Here is an 18,001-nt window from a genome sequence, read left to right as displayed (position 1 = left end):
CGTCGCAGCCAACGGGGGTCGAACACCGCCGGGAACATTGTCCATGAACTTCTCCTCATCTCCATAGCCCAGTGTTGTAGACAAACAATCTTTCCATATGCAGAGGACGGGGTCACGGCGTTAACAGACGGAGGAATGCTGTGGGGAGAAAATATTGTCTACCAATGACACAGAAGTAATTTGGGTCTCACTGAGCGATTTCATCAGGCTCTTTTGTTGCTTCAAAGTGTTTGACCCGGAGGTCCCTGTCAGCACCGTTCTTAATGGCGGCCCGAGCAGAGTGACAGGCCCAGAAAGTAAAACATTTTACTACTAATAGTGGGGCTCCAGAGGCTTAGGCATAAATATTTAAGCTCCTCTCCCTTGTCTCAAATACTGGGGGGTCTCCATGGTGCATTTATCTATAATGCAGGAAAAAGAGCAAATATATCCGCTGGATGACACCATAATGGTTTGTTGGCACTTTTTTCCCCCTCTTTTTGAAGAGTTGTTAAATGGAATTAGCGATTGTGTTAACTCAAACTTTTTCTTTTCACAAGAAAGCGCCAAAGCCTGTTTAGCAAGTCTCGCAGGACTTAAAATATTAAACCGGCTCTCATCAATAAGACGATTTCCTTCATATGGCAGAGAAGTGCAAACTTTGGCCTATTTCTCAAAGTAAACTTCATTAAAAAGTCTATGTGGCTTGTGAAGGTGGTCTGACGTTCCTTGAATGATGGTCTCCCCAAACAAAGCTGCTACACAAACCATCGAATTATCTCTGTCAAACTTTGGCGTAATCTGAGCTGATCCTCTTAAAAATATTTAAATGAAAACATTTGCACATCAATTGCCTCCATGGCAACACTGTGTGTATTCTTCTCGGGGGGTGCCTCTTTAACACTGAGCTTTAGAAAAGCACATCTCCTTCTGTTGTGTTGACAAACAACAAAACAAACAATATTAAATGGAGGAGCTGGGCTTTTTCACACCATTGATGGATAGAGGATCAGAAAGGCGGAGAGAAATGGAGTTGAATTGAACACTCAAGTTGGAGACGTTGGTAATTATATGATTGGTGCTCTGGGATGTGTCGTTATACATGGGCTATAAAGCCCACTGAGAGCGTTTGGAATGAAGACGGCTGAGAGCGAATTCAATGCAGGACCCTTCATAAATATTCACTGAGCCACCTCATCAGTACTTTATGGCTGCATATTATTGCTGCCATGGTGAGCCCTGGGAGGAGCACCTCGCCCCCTAGTGGCAGATCAATAAATTAGCCTGAACTTGAAATCAAACTTGAATGGCTTCTGGATACATTAAAATAGAAAAAAAAAAGGGGGGGGGGGGGCATATGTGTGGGTGTAAGCAACACAATTATGTTGTGGAAACAACAGAGCTTCCGGAGTACTTCCTTTTGCATTCTGGGAAACAAGAAGAACACTGTATTAATATATAGCTTGTGGCTTGATGAGGATTTGGATGGTGGATTAATTAATTTGTTGCTAATAGGCACAAACACGAGAAAACAAACTTCTTTACTTTAAGGCTGGGATGCATACTTCTAAGTAAGTAATGTAAATTATGCAGATTGTGTTGGTTATTCTGACAAAGAGGTTTTTGTATGAGGTGCTTTAAAAGATTGCTCCTTCTTGGCATTTTATCAATTGCACACTCCCATAAATAAATCACCACGCGCCTTTGAATTATGAGTCTGCTTTGCTCAAACAAATACTGCATCGTGATTAATGATATGGATTGTTCACAAAGGATTTAATGTCATATTTCACATGTCGCCTGTGTAGTACAGCACACACGCTCATATAGTTAGCACCACAGTTCAAATATTAGTTCTTAAACTGCCATTCAAATTATTGCTCTGACTTCCAAACAGGCACCGAGTGTGCTGCAGCTTTTGTCCTCGCTAACTTTTTGCAGTTTGCTTTCCTGCAACACCATGGCTCTCTGATGCAACCCAAATGAAGATGAAGATGAAGATGTTGCAGCCTCGTAACTCTGCTGCAATCCATGCCTGCAAACGCAGCCCCCCGGTCGTCTCCATAAAATGTGCTTTAATCAGCAGAGCATCAATTAACAGCCAACAGTTAGAAATAAAATGTCACCTTCCCGTTTCAGGGAGAAGCCTTCTCCCCTCAAGGTTTCAAGTTGAGAACTTTCAAGTCCTTTCTTATGGTAATTTCCTGATGGTGCTGTGTGCTACCATACACGTTTCCATTGACTTTGGGAGGGCTAATTATGTTTGCAAAGTTTTGAAACCCAGTAAAGCAATTAACATCAAATAGTTGTACCACATAATGGGATCATTCAAACATGTTTTTGCCCATAAGGTTTGCGTGGGAACTATGTTTTATTTATGGATATGTCCAGAGAGGTAGTACACTCTACAGGCACAGGAACCGTACAGTGGTGCCTTGAGATACGAGTGAGCCGACTTATGCAAGATATAACCAGTCCATCGTGCAATTATTTTTTTTTGCTTTGACTTGCGAGCTTATAAATGGCCATACACGCATTGTATGGTGGCAGGTGTTTCAACACAACAAGCGGCGGTTTGGCAGATAGAATTCGTAAATATTATTCAAAAAGAGGCAAAGCTGAATTTTGCCACACTCAGGTGAAGGTTACTGTCAAACTAAACATTAAACAAAAGTGAATTACAAGTTGTATATTTAAAGCCAGCACATAGCCTCCGCTCCTGTGGAGCGTAATACTGGAGCATCCAGAGCTAGGCACATGAGCAAAGGGGCATGCTAAATTTTTTTATCATGGGTAAATATTTTCGTCAATTCTATCCATATCGTTAAATGCTACAATGACATGACGATGGCGAATGAAATCAATAAGCGAACAGCAGTGGTTTGTCACCCCTATGGTAATGGCTTGGTGCAGTTGAAAACTAACCAGGTACTAGAAGTAGCACTTTGTACAGTAGTGTCAATAGTGATAGCCAAATTAGGGACTGTTTCGTGGAAACGGGTCATTACAGTCTAAATAGACTCCACACACTTCGCCTTGATGCAATAGAACCATGTGATTGCTCCCACCCAATCAACAAAGAAAGCTAATGAAAATTCACCCAAGAGTATAAAGTAGGTGACATCAAAATACGGGTTAAGTGTTAAGAATAACACTGTAAATGTTAGAAAAAGCTGTAATATAGCAGTAGTAATATAATAATAATATAGCAGTAGTTTAGCTTCGGGGGGACTGCTTTAGACCAAAATATGGAAATTGGGACTGGATGCTGGAGAGTTGCCAGTTTGCTTCCCAAGTACTACTGCGGTGCCCTTGAGCAAAGAACATTCCTCCTTCCCCTCCAATATTGCTTAGGGCATTTGTTCATAGGCAGCCCCCTCATACTGACGTCTCTCTTTGTGCGTGTGCGTATACCTCTGGCCAAATCTATCACTTTTAATAATTGATTGAAAGATATGAAAAATTAAAATTTCCCCTCTTGTCGTGTAAAAAACAAAGGATTTTATTTAGCAATAGAAATCGGGCCATCCGTGCAAATATCACATCGTGAGGCCACCTCCTTGCGTCCTCTGGGTCCAAATAATGGCTTTGGACTGAACAATGCTGAGGTGGGATGGAGCAGTGCAGTATATCAGCCAAGTGGCACCCATGTGATAATTCTCCAAAGTTAAACAGCCATAAACGGCTTGAGAACTCTGACCTTCACAATCTAACTAAGCAAGAGGAGCCAATGATGTGGAACAGACCCATCTAGGCAGCAGCATGATGATAAACTATCCCTCCAGCTTTGCTCAAAAATAACTGTATGTCTTCCGTGACATATATAGTGCCAGCATTTCAATACGATCCCAATTTATTTTGCACTAAAATGGTTTATTGTCGGCAGTAAAGCATGTGCGGCAGGAGGCGGAAGGACGCGGCTGCCTCGCTGCAGCGAGCGCGTCTCAAAGGCACATTGTTCTCTTTGCAGCTCTGGAGCGCTTCACGTTGCCTGCGAGAAGGCCGTAAAAAACTATCAAAACTTATAAAGCTTATCATTAGTCTGCCTCTTGTCACTCAGTCGTGCTGTTTGACTCACAGCTAGCTGTTTCCCTCTGACGACTTTCTGCAAACTTGGGAACAACTTCCATTGTGAGGGAGACGAAATAATTTGATCTCCTGATATCAGAGGCGTTTTGCAACAACCCCCTTCTTTCCTGCCACAAACACACACGCGCATACACACATGCGTGCACACACAAATCCAATGAATTTGCAGACGTTTAGGCTCTCGAGCGGTATTTGTCACTTTGTGTCAAAAAAGTCATCACAGGGATAAAAAGGAAAAATCGCTTTAGCGCAGCGTGAGCCTGTGCCATGATGCAGGGTCATTTACAATCCTATATCCTATTCAGACACCGAGCAGACGAGCGAGCCGTGCATCTTTCACCACGCCGTGCCCTTCACACTTGTCATAGCAGCACCATAAACAGCATCCATAACAATTGAGGCCTCTGAGGGAAAGGCTCCGCTATGCAGAGGAGTCTGAGCTATAGGGCGTCCTTTGCTCGCCAATAGATGTTTTTCAAGCGATTGTGAGAAAACATGGCTTCTTGTCACGAGCAGTGCGTTCTCAGCAGGAATTACAGTTTGCACCAAACGGCCCTATAATGAATGAATAATGTAGTGTTTAGCGAGAGGCTCCTCTTATTTGTAGAGGAAATCTTTACAGCTGTGTAATTAATCATAATTAAGAAGATTTTGACAAGAGCTGAGGGAGGGAGCAGACAGCGCTGCATCTCTAAAGTCCCACCGAGGGCTGCAGGAAGCGATGGGAAGCGTCGGCTAATGAGATCCATTTCCAGTAGGTCTTGTTATGATCTTTGCTTTCCTTTGTTCCAAGGCTCATCATCGGGGGGCTTACAACCACTGGCTGGAGAAGAAAAGACGCGCACCTTTCTGTTTCTGTAGACCTCCTACTCCACATCTATTACATTGTACCTCACAAGGCTAAGTACCATTTAATTTCGTCGCCCTCACATGTTTATCATCTGCCGGTGATTTATGAGCTTAGAATCCCTGCATCGGAAATGCGGGTGTCTCTTTGCTTTGCCAGTCCTGCAGAATTTCACACGATAAACAGACAACTCTTTCCTTAGAATTACATTTGAATGAGTCACGCAAATAGGAATAATAATGTAGAATTTGTTTTTGTTGTTGTGTACATTTGTCCACAATAAACTAAGGACGGTCATAATAATCAATAAGTCGATCGGTAAGAATTCGGACAATTGTTTGGAATTGATTGTTGATTACTCCTCAAAGCAGTTGAGTCAAAGTAGATTACACTGCTTGGCTGCCACAAGCTGGCCGACTCGCGACTGGGAGTCGCCCAGCTTGTGGCAGCCAAGCAGTGTATGCTAGTAATTGTCTCAGGTTGAAATGTTGAAAGGGGGACATATTATGGAAAATGTACTTTTTAATTCCTTTTCTTTTTAGTTCTCTGCCTAGTTCTGAAATTGTGTCTGTGAACAAACTGTTCTGCATTTCAACCCCAGTGTTACGCAACAGTCGAGCAGGATGAGGGTTGGCTCACTTGCATAACACATATTCACATGGCCCCTGAATATAGGCTGAATTCAGCAAGACAAGAAGTCAGGTGTATAAAGTATGCTTTATTTTTTTTAATTATGCTTGGGGCATTTTTGTATCCTTGGGGTGTTTTGACGAAAGCATGTTACAGATGTTATTAAACATCTGACGACCGTTTGAAATTTTAAAACAACACACAATATGCCTTTGAGTATTGACTTAGTTTCACAACAGTAACAACAAATGTAGTGGTGTTTTATGATTTTTTTTTTTCTTCCAGGAATCCAGCACTTTGGTAGGCTACACGCGACATTTTTTCAGCCACATTCTTGCTTGGCTCGTGGAGCATGATCATTTGTTCCCCACAGGCCAATCAAATAATAACATATGCTGTTCCTGCCCAATAAACTGACACCAAAAACAACATTATAGGGACGGTTTATTCAAACGCTTTCATTCTACAATTTAATCACTTCTTTGTATAAAATATAATACATACAGGATAAATGCTGAACATTTGACTGAAGTACATAAACAGGTCTTGTCCATTTTTATCCTGAATTGTATCCGGATAGTATTTATACAGATTTTCAAAGTGTTCCCCCCAAAAAATTGTCGTGTTGATTTAGGCCGTTGCAGCCCGACCTTAGTGTTGTTTTTCTACACTTGAACTACAAGTGCGCTTGTATGAAATTGTCCCAGTCTCCAATTACACCGCTGGAGAGAGGACCGCTGACAGAGGTCAGTGACACCGACATCGAGGAAAGTTTGCGAGTGACTTGTCCACTTGTCAGCATCTGCTTGCGTGCGTCCGTCTAAAGTGTGACTGTTTGGTTAAAGTCGCCCACAAGTCTTTGTCGTATGAGCGAGTGTTTCGAGGAAGAGGCATTGCTGTTTGTTGAGCAATTTTTTCCGGTCTCCCTCCGAAGTGAGCATACCGTGTGCAGCAGCTGCTCGCTTGTAGGCCAATGCCCTGAGAGCATGCGTACTGCCCTGACAATGTCTCAGTGCGGTCACAAGCCATAAGAGCTCAGCTTGAATAATTTAGCCGTGGCTCCTACATAAGTCACCGGGGATGAGTCTTAGGCCTGAGGACCAATAGGCTTGCCATCGTTTTACACATGATCCACTTTACAATGTTTAAATGCATTTTTTAGGTTAATGGCACAGATATTGATTGTGATAAGTGGTGCGGCACATGGCGTATTTGCATTAAAGAGTGGTGATTTGTTGAGTGATGTCAGAGAGCCGTCCCAGTTGGCTACGAGCTGAATTGTGTTTGATTTCATAAATAATTGCAGTCACCGGGGACCCGCATTGTTTTAGGCTTAACTATGTTGTTTACCCACGCCACATATGTCGGAGGGAGAGACGCTGTTGTGGATACACATCCAGCCTGGAGGAATCTTACCCAGGGCCTGTGCACGCTTGGCACGTGTATTAAAGACTTTGCCGGCATGTGTGTGTTTGTGAATTGGGAGCGAACTTGAAAGGAAGCGAAGAAAACAACATGCATCCGTGTAGCGTACTCGAAGTATTAAGGCGAAGCTGTGAGCAAACACATCCGTAGTTAATGAGGCTCGGCATCTGGAGCGATGATTGGGATTCATCAGCCTTACGCTCCATCGCCGCGACGACCAGTGAAGAGACAAGGTGCCGTTTTCCCAGTGTTAACAAATTAAGCGACACACGCACGTAAGTTGGAAAGAGAGAGGTGATTGATCGCTCTCTTGTTGCCGTCCCGTCAGGCGAGGATACATGAAAGATGGAGAACGTTGGCGCCTCTGGCCCCGATCCCTCTTTGCGCTGAGAAATGTAGAAATTCACAGAAAGTGAGTGATAAAAGAGAGAACGTTTTGCGGTCTGGTGACCCCAGGAGTTTTGCAAAAGAGTTTCGGAAGAGGTGTGGTGCTTGCTTGTACATTGAGCCTTGTGAGTTACTCTCTAGTGTGGACTGTTGTGTACAAATGTTGCATTGATGAGTGTGTGTGTGTGTGTGTGTGCGTGTGTGTGAGAGAGAGAGAGAGAGAGAGAGAGAGAGCTGAGGCCGTGCGGGGGAAAGTAGAAAAGCTTCCTGTGCCTGAGATAAAAGCGAGCGGAGGTGGAGGTGTGGGTGCAGGTGCTTAAGTCTGCATGTGCACTCTGGTGGGACCGCTATGTCCCTATTATGGTTGAACGCAGCAAGCTCAATAGTCTGGAAAAAAGGGGGGAAAAAAGAACAGCAGCGCAGTTAAAGCGGCATGGTGCCAATTAGCACGGAGCAGGCGGACATATGCCTCTGAAAAATCCTGATGAAAGTGCATATTGATGTCATAAATTAGCCGAGCACAATCGAGTGTTTGTGTGTAAATGTTTAATTAACCCGCTCGCCGACGTCGCCGCTGCGCTTTGCGTCCGAGGAATCAATCTACTTAGCAGCCCCTTTAACAATGCCAGACCCGCCTTGTATGACATGTTCATTGGGGACAGGCGAGCAGTTGTTAATGTCTTCAAATTAACAAAGCCATTAACCCAATGTGATAATGGCCGGCTCTGTGTGTATGTGCAGGTTGTCCAAGGACAATAACTTCGTGTAAAGCCTTGGTCTAAATCTCTTTATGGCTCCAGGTGAATTATCTGCACCTTGATGGTCACAGACAACTTTAAATCAGGATGCTGCTGATTGAGTGAGGGTTCAAACTAGCTGTGCTTAATCAGGAATGAATCCTCTAATAGGAATGTGATTAAAATCAAAGTAATGGTGTGCCAGCGTGAAATGAAGCAGTTTATTGTTCTTCCTCAGCTCTCCTTCACTAATTGCCTCAGCCACGAAGGCTACAGTATCTTTTCATTGCTTTCTGCTAGTTATTTGGCATTTTTTTGTGGGGGGTAATTTGCTGTATTGTTGACAAGTTGGCCAGAGGGAGTTGAGGAACCTTTTAGGAGATCCAAGCATGGCAAAGTGCGAGCGGTCATCGCCGTGCCATTGTAACATTTGAGGATGCGCAGCTAGAAATGACAAAAATAAACACGCGCTTGCATTACTTTACCCTTTTGCTGGGCCTTAGCTCTGGACACTGCAGTATTAAGCTCCCAAGTGTCCTCTCTGTTGCAATGTTTGTTTTCTCGCTGCCCTCATTCTCCTCTTGAATTAAATGCAGTCTATATTGCGGACAACAACCAGTTACCGAGAATGGGAGAACCTTGTTCTCATCAATTGTTTCTTAGCATTATTCCTGCTATCATTAATGAAGCATATTAACACAATTTTTCAATGTTTTCATGCTGTCTATTTGTGGTTTAGTTTTTCTGAAATGTATCTCTTTTCTAACTGAAGTGTTCACATACATTTATTGACATGTCATTTGTACAGCATATCAGTACTTTGTTACCTCATTTAATGAGGTTTGTCTTTGACAATTATATACATTTTATTATATTCGCGGTTCGGGATCCGTGCATTCACCTATCACAGATTTGTTTCCCAATATTTTTGGTTGTTGTTAATTGTTTTATTTGGGGAGGAACGTATCCCTGTTTTTCACACAAACCTCTTATTGGTGGTATTTTCCTACATTCATGCTTTTAAAAAAACATGTTTTTGTTTCATAGAAATTATATTCATGGCCGTCAATTATTCACAATTTTTTGCTGTTGGCGGTCGGTCCCGGTCCCGATCCCCAGCGAATAGTCGGGTCCACTTTACTAGCATGGTTATCCAAAAACTGAATGGAGGATTGGGTCACGTACCAATAAAAAAAGCTCATTACATTTAGGTGTGGACCCTGATAAAGTTGTTTTGTTCACATTATTGTTCAATTTCTCAATGCATAATGCATGCGTTCCTATAGTGGCAAATTTCAGACGTACAGTATAAGGTGGCTGTCTAACTGTGGAAGTTTTGTGCTGAGACTTTACTGAGTGCCATTCAAGTTTAAATATGTATTCAATATTTCGCCCCTTGCATGTGAATATTTGACTGATTTGTATTTGTATTCTCTGCACTGACACATAATAGTGAACAATCATGTACACCCCCATCCACAGATCACAGAGGGAGCCATGATGACCCCATCCCAGAGGACCCTGCTGTTTTGCCTGCAAGGTAAAAACTGTGATGTAGAGTTTTTTTTTTTGTTCATTTAATCACCGTGCTCTTCAGTTCACAGTGTTGCACGAGGAGGAGATAGCAATTATAACGCCTGGCGTGCGGCCTGCTGCACTCCTGCCCGTGCGGCTGGTGTATTCCCCGGGGCGTCGTTGGGAGACGGGTGGCAGGGGCACCATGAAAGGGAAACCAAATCTCCCCGTGGACATGCGGAGCTTATCACTGTGCACTTGAGCCAATGGTGTGCGCCATACCTCACTAGAGCCTCTATTTGGGAACGTAACACTTTGAAAGCAGGCGCAGAGTGCTTTTGTTTTGGTTTTGTTTCTTTTGCAGAGATTATCTGCGGTGGACTTACCAAGTGTACCTTTCTGTTTCAAATCTACGCTTCCTTTAAAAATACATTTGAATTTCTCACAGTCCAGATTTCAAGTAGCAGTAAGTTTATTGTTTTTACTGAGTGGAGAGCATAAAGCATTATAATACAATATTGATATTTCCATAAATAAGTACCCACTCTCCCACAAACTGCATCCGTCAGGCTTCTCCACAGTGCGACGAACTAGCTCAACAACTTTTCATATCGTATCAATCCTACAAGGAATATTGTTGTTTATTGGCAAACATCCTGACACATCATCATACACAATGAGGCGTCCATGAATAATTAATGTCCTCTCACACAAAATATTCACTCGCGCTCCAATAGTGTTTACTCCCCTGCAGTCATCCACACTGAGGATAACCTCTGCCGTTCTAAGGAGCTCTGCACCCGCCGCACAATGCAGAAAAGTTACAAGAGGCACAGTAACGACATGAAAGCTGCAAGAAATAGATCAGTAAATACACTGCAGCGCTGTTTAAAGAGTGTCTCAATAACACAGGGGTTGTGTTTTTGGAGAGAAGTGGGGGGAAATATTGCAATAGCTGATGAAAAAACTGTGGTTACAACTGCAAACAGGTGATAACCTTCAAGCTTTCAGACCACCTGGCTGTCAGGCACCGCCAACTAGTTCAAATTTTAATTTGATTTTAATCGCGTGATACATATCAAGCAACAGCTTTGTTGTGCCTTTGTTAAAGCAACAAGGGTAAAAGCTGGGAAAAAAACAAAGCCAATGCATGTATGGGATAACAACGGGGAAAAAAAAAAAAACACAATTCAGGTGAACTTCTTAAAGGCTGGAAACAAAAACGTTTTGACACTCTTGCTCACACCCAGTTTGTTCTGATTTTGAAACAATTATTCCTATCAGAAATAATGGAAATAGAAGTAATTAATTCCAGTGTCAAATTAAGATCATCTGAAAAGTTTATTACAACTTCCAAAATAACTTCTAAACATTATTAACTCTCATACAAGTATAAGAATGTTGAACGATGTTAATATCAAATGTTAATCAAATGTAAAAACGTAATAGTAGCTCAAAATAACATCTGACAGTGACACCGCATTCGATTGAATTCAAGTAACGGTTGGTGAACGAAACAAAAATTACAACATGCACATGCAGTTAATCCTTGAATGCTCGCTGGACTTTGGTCTTGCTCAAGGGCATGCATGACAGCTTTTTGAACTGTTTTTGTGTGACTTTAGAGGCATAGTTTCTCTGAATATTTTCATTGAACTGGGAAATGTACAACCTCAGGGCGACGTTAGACTTTCAACAATATTTTGAAATGAGCATTGTCACAACATTTTAACATGCTGCAGACTTTTTAAATCAACTCTGATGTTAGCACAACCGATGTATTTTGATTGTATTTTATTTATTTTTTTCAATTTAAATTAGTATAGTAGTAAGATTTTAGAAGGCTTTTGGAGAAAAAGTAATGCAATCTAATTATGCTCGTCAATTTTCTTTTCTTCAAGGGTTTATATGTTTGTGATTTTTTTTTCAATTCTGATTTCTGTGCAGGATTTTACATTCGTATATAATTATGTGTGTCATTAGGATTTGAGTTTGTACTCAGAACACTGTGCCAGAAAATAGACAGTTTGTAAATTTAATATAGTGTTTAAATATTTTTGTAACATTTTCAACTGAATTTATGTTGGGAGGGGGAAGGTGGGGGGGGGGGGGGGTCACATAATTACAAACCAGTGTAAAATCCTAATGACCATTCAAGGGAAAATTGCTACATATTGATTATTCTATCGGGATAGAAAAGACGCTTTGTTTGTTAGACCGTAAAATAATGGCGTGAATTGTCAATTATCGCTCTATCATAATAATTGTAGTCTTTTCACTTTCCTGAGTCCACATGCGTTAACGAGGCCCTGCCTTTGTTTGGTGTGTTTATTCAGGCTCTGCACCAGCTGCGAACACATGTTTGCGTTGGATTTGATTCACTGGCGTCAAGGATTTACGGTCGTCCTTTTGGATTCCGAATGTGGCCTATATTTATTTTCCGGCACATTAATTATGTTCTCACCACATGGCTGTTATTGTAGCTCAGTTTTAGCCTAAAACCAACGCACTTCCAAGTGAATGTTGGAGTGAGCGTAACCCAGTTGGGTAGTGTAGACGGTGCACAGCTGAATATCAAGCTGCTGACTGATTGACTTATGGAAGCTGGTGCGGCCCTGGGGAGACGTCTTTGTGAGGGAACTGACACTCCCCTTGTAACCGTCTCGGAAGTCAATGCTATCACACTGTCAAACTCCGAACTTGCTTCCCGCGTGTCTTTCATTCCCCATCATCCACCCCCATCCCTCCTTCCTCATCTCTGCATTCAAAATGATTCCCACAGCCTACAGCTACAAGCGCAGACTTTTAGCGTGCGTCCGCCGTAGACGGGAAGCGTGGGGGAGGGGGGGGGGGGGCGCATCCTGGGCCACGCTCACCAGGGAAAGTGACAGCCTGAATAATTGGCACTAATCAAGTGACTGCTTGTATTGAGAGAATGTCACTTTGGGCTCGGAGAAAGCAACGCCGTTGACCCATCGAGGTAGCGCCCAAGGCCCGCAACTCTGCTACAATGTATTCTGTCAATCCAGCAAGTGTGACTGTCATCATACGGCAGCGCAGCGACTTTGGTCAATATGCAACGAAAAAGAAGAAGAAAGTCGAAGGGAAAGAAAAAGGAAACAGGGAGGGGGGGGCCGAGGCGGTGGTGGAGGGAGACGTTTCCTATTTCACATGAAAATCTAGGATGTTATGGAGAGCGCACTACATTATTCTTTTTTAACATTTCTCTTACAGCGATGGCTTTGAATTACAGAGGACTTTTTTGTCGAGAGCAAGAAGGAGATGAATCAAAAATTCATCTGAAGAAGTTGTGCGCAGGGCGAGCAGAATGTACCTCTGGTGGAACCAACATTTGCAAAAGTTCTATCTCCTTAAGCAATTATTAGCGGTGATAGTTTGACATGTGCAAGAGTTGTCAACAACTCACTTTAAACAAAGTACAAAGCAGAAATAAACAGTGCTCTGGGCAAAATTAAGTTAGGGGACGAGCCACCTCATGAATTATAAATGACCATACTGCAGTGAGTGGTTCCTACCAGGAGGCCGCATTCACTGGGAGAGACTAACCTATTTTCAACACATTTGAAAGTCAAGTGACAGCCAGCGCCAAAGAATGCAGTGCAGGGAAAGATCAGTCTGTTATTTAGTAAACGAGTTGTGTAATTTCTAAATTGTGCCAAACTAACCGTGGAGCGCCCTCGGGGGTTTGAATCATCTGCTCAACACGTTTGCCTCCTAACTGCCATTCACGTGCAAATTAATTCCCCTCGCAGAGCGCGTTTTAATCCATCTCATTAGCAAAGTGGCCTATAGATAAAAGCTCATGTTTTATCTTTTTAATCCGCGCCTCCCTAATGCTGCCTGGAAATAATTGAAATGATGTGAACACCAATTGCAATCCAGTGAGTCAGAGTAATTTTGACAGACTGTTCACGGACTTGAATTTGTCATATTTGAGCTTCCCTGTGGATGCGCGCCCCGTCACGGAGAGCTCTGTAACTCCGGATAAGTTTGAACTCATCCACAGGTTCGAGTTATTCCTTGTTCCATACCTTCAGAGTATTTCCTTTGTCACAATTCTCATGGTGGAGACACGGCACCGCCTGACCTGAGACGACAAAGAAAAGGGACCAGAAAAAGCTCCCTCGATGCGACAAGACGAGGAGTCTGTCTGGTCAACATTGATAAAAAGATGGTGCCGTGTCCTGATGAGGGACTTTGTGTCTTCGTGCGCCCTGTGGGCTCTCTTTCGACGAGGTGCTGAGATGTCTGGATTGGCACCTCTCTGGATGATCGAATCGCTGGAGAACCGAGCAAACGTGAACTGTTTGCAATCCCTGCAGGACAAGACTTGCATACTGAAATACTGGCTATGGAGAAAATAGACACACAAAGTCAATTGAACAGAGCACTCGGGCGGAATTTTACAGTTTCTAGATTCGAAATGAAGAAGCTAATGCCAGTCTGTATGTATCGAGACATTTAGTTAGGAATGTGCATTTTTAAAACTGCTCAGTTTGTCAAATGAGGAGGAAGTGGGCCCTCGACTACAGGGCGGTGGCATATTTATTTCAAACTATTCTCGCTTCCTGTCACATGTGCTTTATTTGCTTCCAATTGATCTTGGGATGGCACTGCACAAACACGCGTGATTTATTTTCAAAGCGTCACAACCAAAACTAAGTATTTCGCTGATGCAGCAATGTAGGTGAATGCTAGATTTGTCTTTTACCCGGTCACTTTTTGTCAGGTAGAATTTTTTGGGGGCTCAATCACTCAGGCTCAGAATCCATTTTTTGAAAATTGCTTGTCGTTTTTACGATGCTGTTTCTTTACCAACTTGGCGCAGAAGGCTCTGCTGCACCACATAAGGGACAGGGACAGGGAGATGTGGCAGGATCACAGTCATTTCGGGATATACAGTGGTTATATATTGACTTGAGTGTTTTGAATTACAAATCATCGCTTGGTCGTTTCATTTTTTTGTGGAAACCCCTCCGCTTGAATGGAGCAATTAAGGTACTCTAATACCACCCTGGGGAAAAAAAGAAAAGCTATCTGCTGGCTCTGGTAGGGCACTACTTCACTTGGCCCTGCTGCAAAGTCGCCATTGCTACCAGTGATGGACATTATAATTGATATTTTGATCAGGAACTCATTTACTCCCGTGGACGTTAATGTTCGTCAAGTGGAACCCAACCGTTTACTGCCACCGGAGATGAATTACCGATCGATTGTGTGGAATTGATTTTTGAGTGACTGTGTCTTTGAAGCAACTATTCTCAACTCGTTCGGGTTCTATGGCAAGTTGCGCTAAAGCCGCAAACCTCCACTGTGGCCCAACTCCTCTGGGCATCATTATTTTTCCTCGAAACAACCCTGACGTGGAAGAAGGAGTTCATAACATTCAGAGAGCGATTCTTACATCTCCGTTGCAACCATACCGACTGCTCAAAACTGAAAAGAGAAGTAGCAAATTGAAAATACAGTAAAGCAGTTAATTTGCAGTTGGCGTTAATTTTCCTCATTATGATCAAAGTAATTATGTCAGATTCCCATCCTAAATTGCGATGGAACAATCCCTTTTCATCACAAGGCAATGAAGTCAGCACTGCACTCACACCGTGCAAGTAACGAGCCCGGTGTGACTGTCAGCCCACGTAGTTGCCAACATACCTTCAATCCTGCCTTTTATTTGTATTTTCTTGCAATTTACGAGTTTATGCACAGCACGAGTGGTTGTTCGTCATCTTCAAACGACCAGTTAACGCGGCCCTCTTACACCGGTGCGAGTACACACGTATACACGCACATTGGGAAGACAATGCTGTGATCCGGCTCTGCAAACACAGTGATTGGCAGGTGGATGGCACAAAGTGTGATTCGAGCGCAGCTTCACACGTTAATTGTAGTTGCAGTGAAAGGATGTTAACCAATATATGTTCAATGCTCCCTTTTTAGATGCACTTCTGAAGAGTGACTCTTCAAGCGAGGCAGTGTTGCGTGAGCCACGTCGCTGTAGTTTTTTGGGAAACTTGAAGTGCCTTTTTTGGTAGGAGCGTCACTGCGGAACAACATTCCCCCCAGCTGTTTATTGGCAGCAAAGTAAACTAAAATAACTTCAGTTTGTTTTGAATTGAAAGTCTTGCTAAATGAAAATAAACAGCACTGCAGCTATGTGCTGCCGAATAAGCTTTCTCTTACAAATATATTTACATTTTCACCTTTTGCACGTTAATATTTCATACTCTATTATTTGATTTGGTTGTTCTGACAAGGTCAAGACTTCATGAAAGCCCCTGGACATATATTGCACGAGGCTTTGTTGTTTTCTAGGGTGTGATTAAGGGCCTCAGATTGCAAGTCTATGCTGATGCGAAGAACACAGGATTTGGTGTAGAAGTTTGCAGATGAAAGTAGCACGGCCCTGATAAAAGAGCAGCTCACATCATGCTGCATCACATTAGCAAGGTAGAGTTACTTGCACCGACTCATAATTGTCCCAACATGCCTTGGAGATAAGGGACTCCCAAAATCCTTGTCCCTTGTTTTGCATAATACAGCTTTGCATGGATGCCAGCGAGGCGAGTTGGGGGGCAGTTCCAGTGATCTCCCCACTGTCTTCAAGTCATTTTGTTTATCATTCAAATGAAAACCTTGTTCCATTATCCATGAGGGAGAAGGGAGTAATGTGTTAATGTCCTCCTCTAATCTGACAGCCCGCTGCCCCGTGTCACAGATGATGAGAGACAAAAGAGGAGCACAGGGAGGCAAAATCAGGTAATTGCCTTCATACCTACACTTACGCTCCCCACAACCTTCGTACGTGTGTGTAATTAGGCCAGCCAGGCCACAGTCACATGAGGCCAAGCCTGACTGAAGTGTGAGGTGTCAAACAGACACAAGCGGGTACGGCGGGTAGGAGGTGGAAGGCGGTCGCTTTTGTGCCCACGTTTGTGTTTATGCCGCCGTAACCTCCACGTGCGCACACAGGGACCCTCGCCTTTATGCTGCCCTGTGTCATTGATTATTTAATGGAAGACTCCCCAGCCTGAATGAGAGCACGAGCTGGCAAATAAAGTCAAACAACAAGGGAGAGTAAGGGTCTGAGGGAGGGAAAGATCTCCAGATGCTTTTGAAGCCAGTTGGAGTAGCCAAAGGCGAGTAACTCCTCACTCTTTCATATCCCCCTTTTTAATATTTCTTCCCCCTTATAATGATGTGCTTCCTATCCTTGAGTAAAGTTCTTCTTTGCCGCTCTTTTTTTTCTTTTTTTTTTTGCCAGAGAGGGTTGTTTTTTTCCTCTTTGAAAAAAAATTTAAGTATATATTTAGTCTCCTAGTTTAGAGGCTTAGAGGCCAGGACAGAAATTTGTGCTGTTATGAAAAAGCACATTGATGACTTCCTGGCTATATCCAACATGTTATGAACATCTACAGTATGTATCAATTCTGCCCTGCTCGGTATAATCATAAAACGTATTGATAGTATTATTCACTTACCAGAGGAAGACGCATCATTTGCATATGCAAGAGAATGGAGAAAAGGAGCTTTGCAATGTGGATGTCATTACATAGACAGGCAACTTTGCACAAGCAAAAAATCAAATATTGATGATAGCGGTGAAGAAACTTCCAACAGAAAACAAAACAATGAAATCCAAATGAGCTGTCATTCCTCCACCTGCAAGTGCCGAAGGCCCAACAATCAAAGTGGTTCTTGTCCTCACACAGGTCTATAATGACCAGCGTCTCATCAAATTCCCTCTGCCTCGTACTAGCAGTTGCAGCCCCTTAGGCCATGAGAATGTACCTGCGCCTCCTTTTGCTCCTCCACTGGAGCGCATAGGCCGCACTTGAAAGCAGCACAGCGTGCAACATGTGACACTTGTCAGTCCGTCAGAAAGCCGTCGGAACAATCATCAACTTTGACACACAAAAAGACGTGAATCTTACATTTACGGCAGTGATTGCCAGTAAATTCATTTTTTAATTGTGTTTTAAATTAATTCTCAACTACAATCATTATTGGGGGCAATCTGAAAAGAAAAAAATTGCCACTTAATATTATGAGAATAAAGCGCAGAGGCAGACAAGACAAGAGGCAGACAATATAAAAGTACTCACACTTTAGCTCACCTTTCCATAGCTGCCAGCTCCTGCCAGCTCCTGTAGACCCCAAACTAGTTGTTAATTGCTTCAAAGACACAGTTACTCAAAAATCCAGTTACTTGAAAAAAGTAATATGAGTGTCAAAATGCACAATTAAATGTAATGTTGTAACTTTACAAGTTTATTCGTAACATTTCAAGTTTATTGTAAAAGTTTCAAATGCCCCTCAACCAAACGTTTCTTGTAGTTGCAAATCAGACGTGCACAACAATCAAGATGAA

Source organism: Phyllopteryx taeniolatus, chromosome 5 (assembly GCF_024500385.1).
Source record: "Phyllopteryx taeniolatus isolate TA_2022b chromosome 5, UOR_Ptae_1.2, whole genome shotgun sequence".
In the NCBI taxonomy this organism is placed as follows: domain Eukaryota; kingdom Metazoa; phylum Chordata; class Actinopteri; order Syngnathiformes; family Syngnathidae; genus Phyllopteryx; species Phyllopteryx taeniolatus.
Note: the sequence above shows the minus strand (reverse complement) of the source record.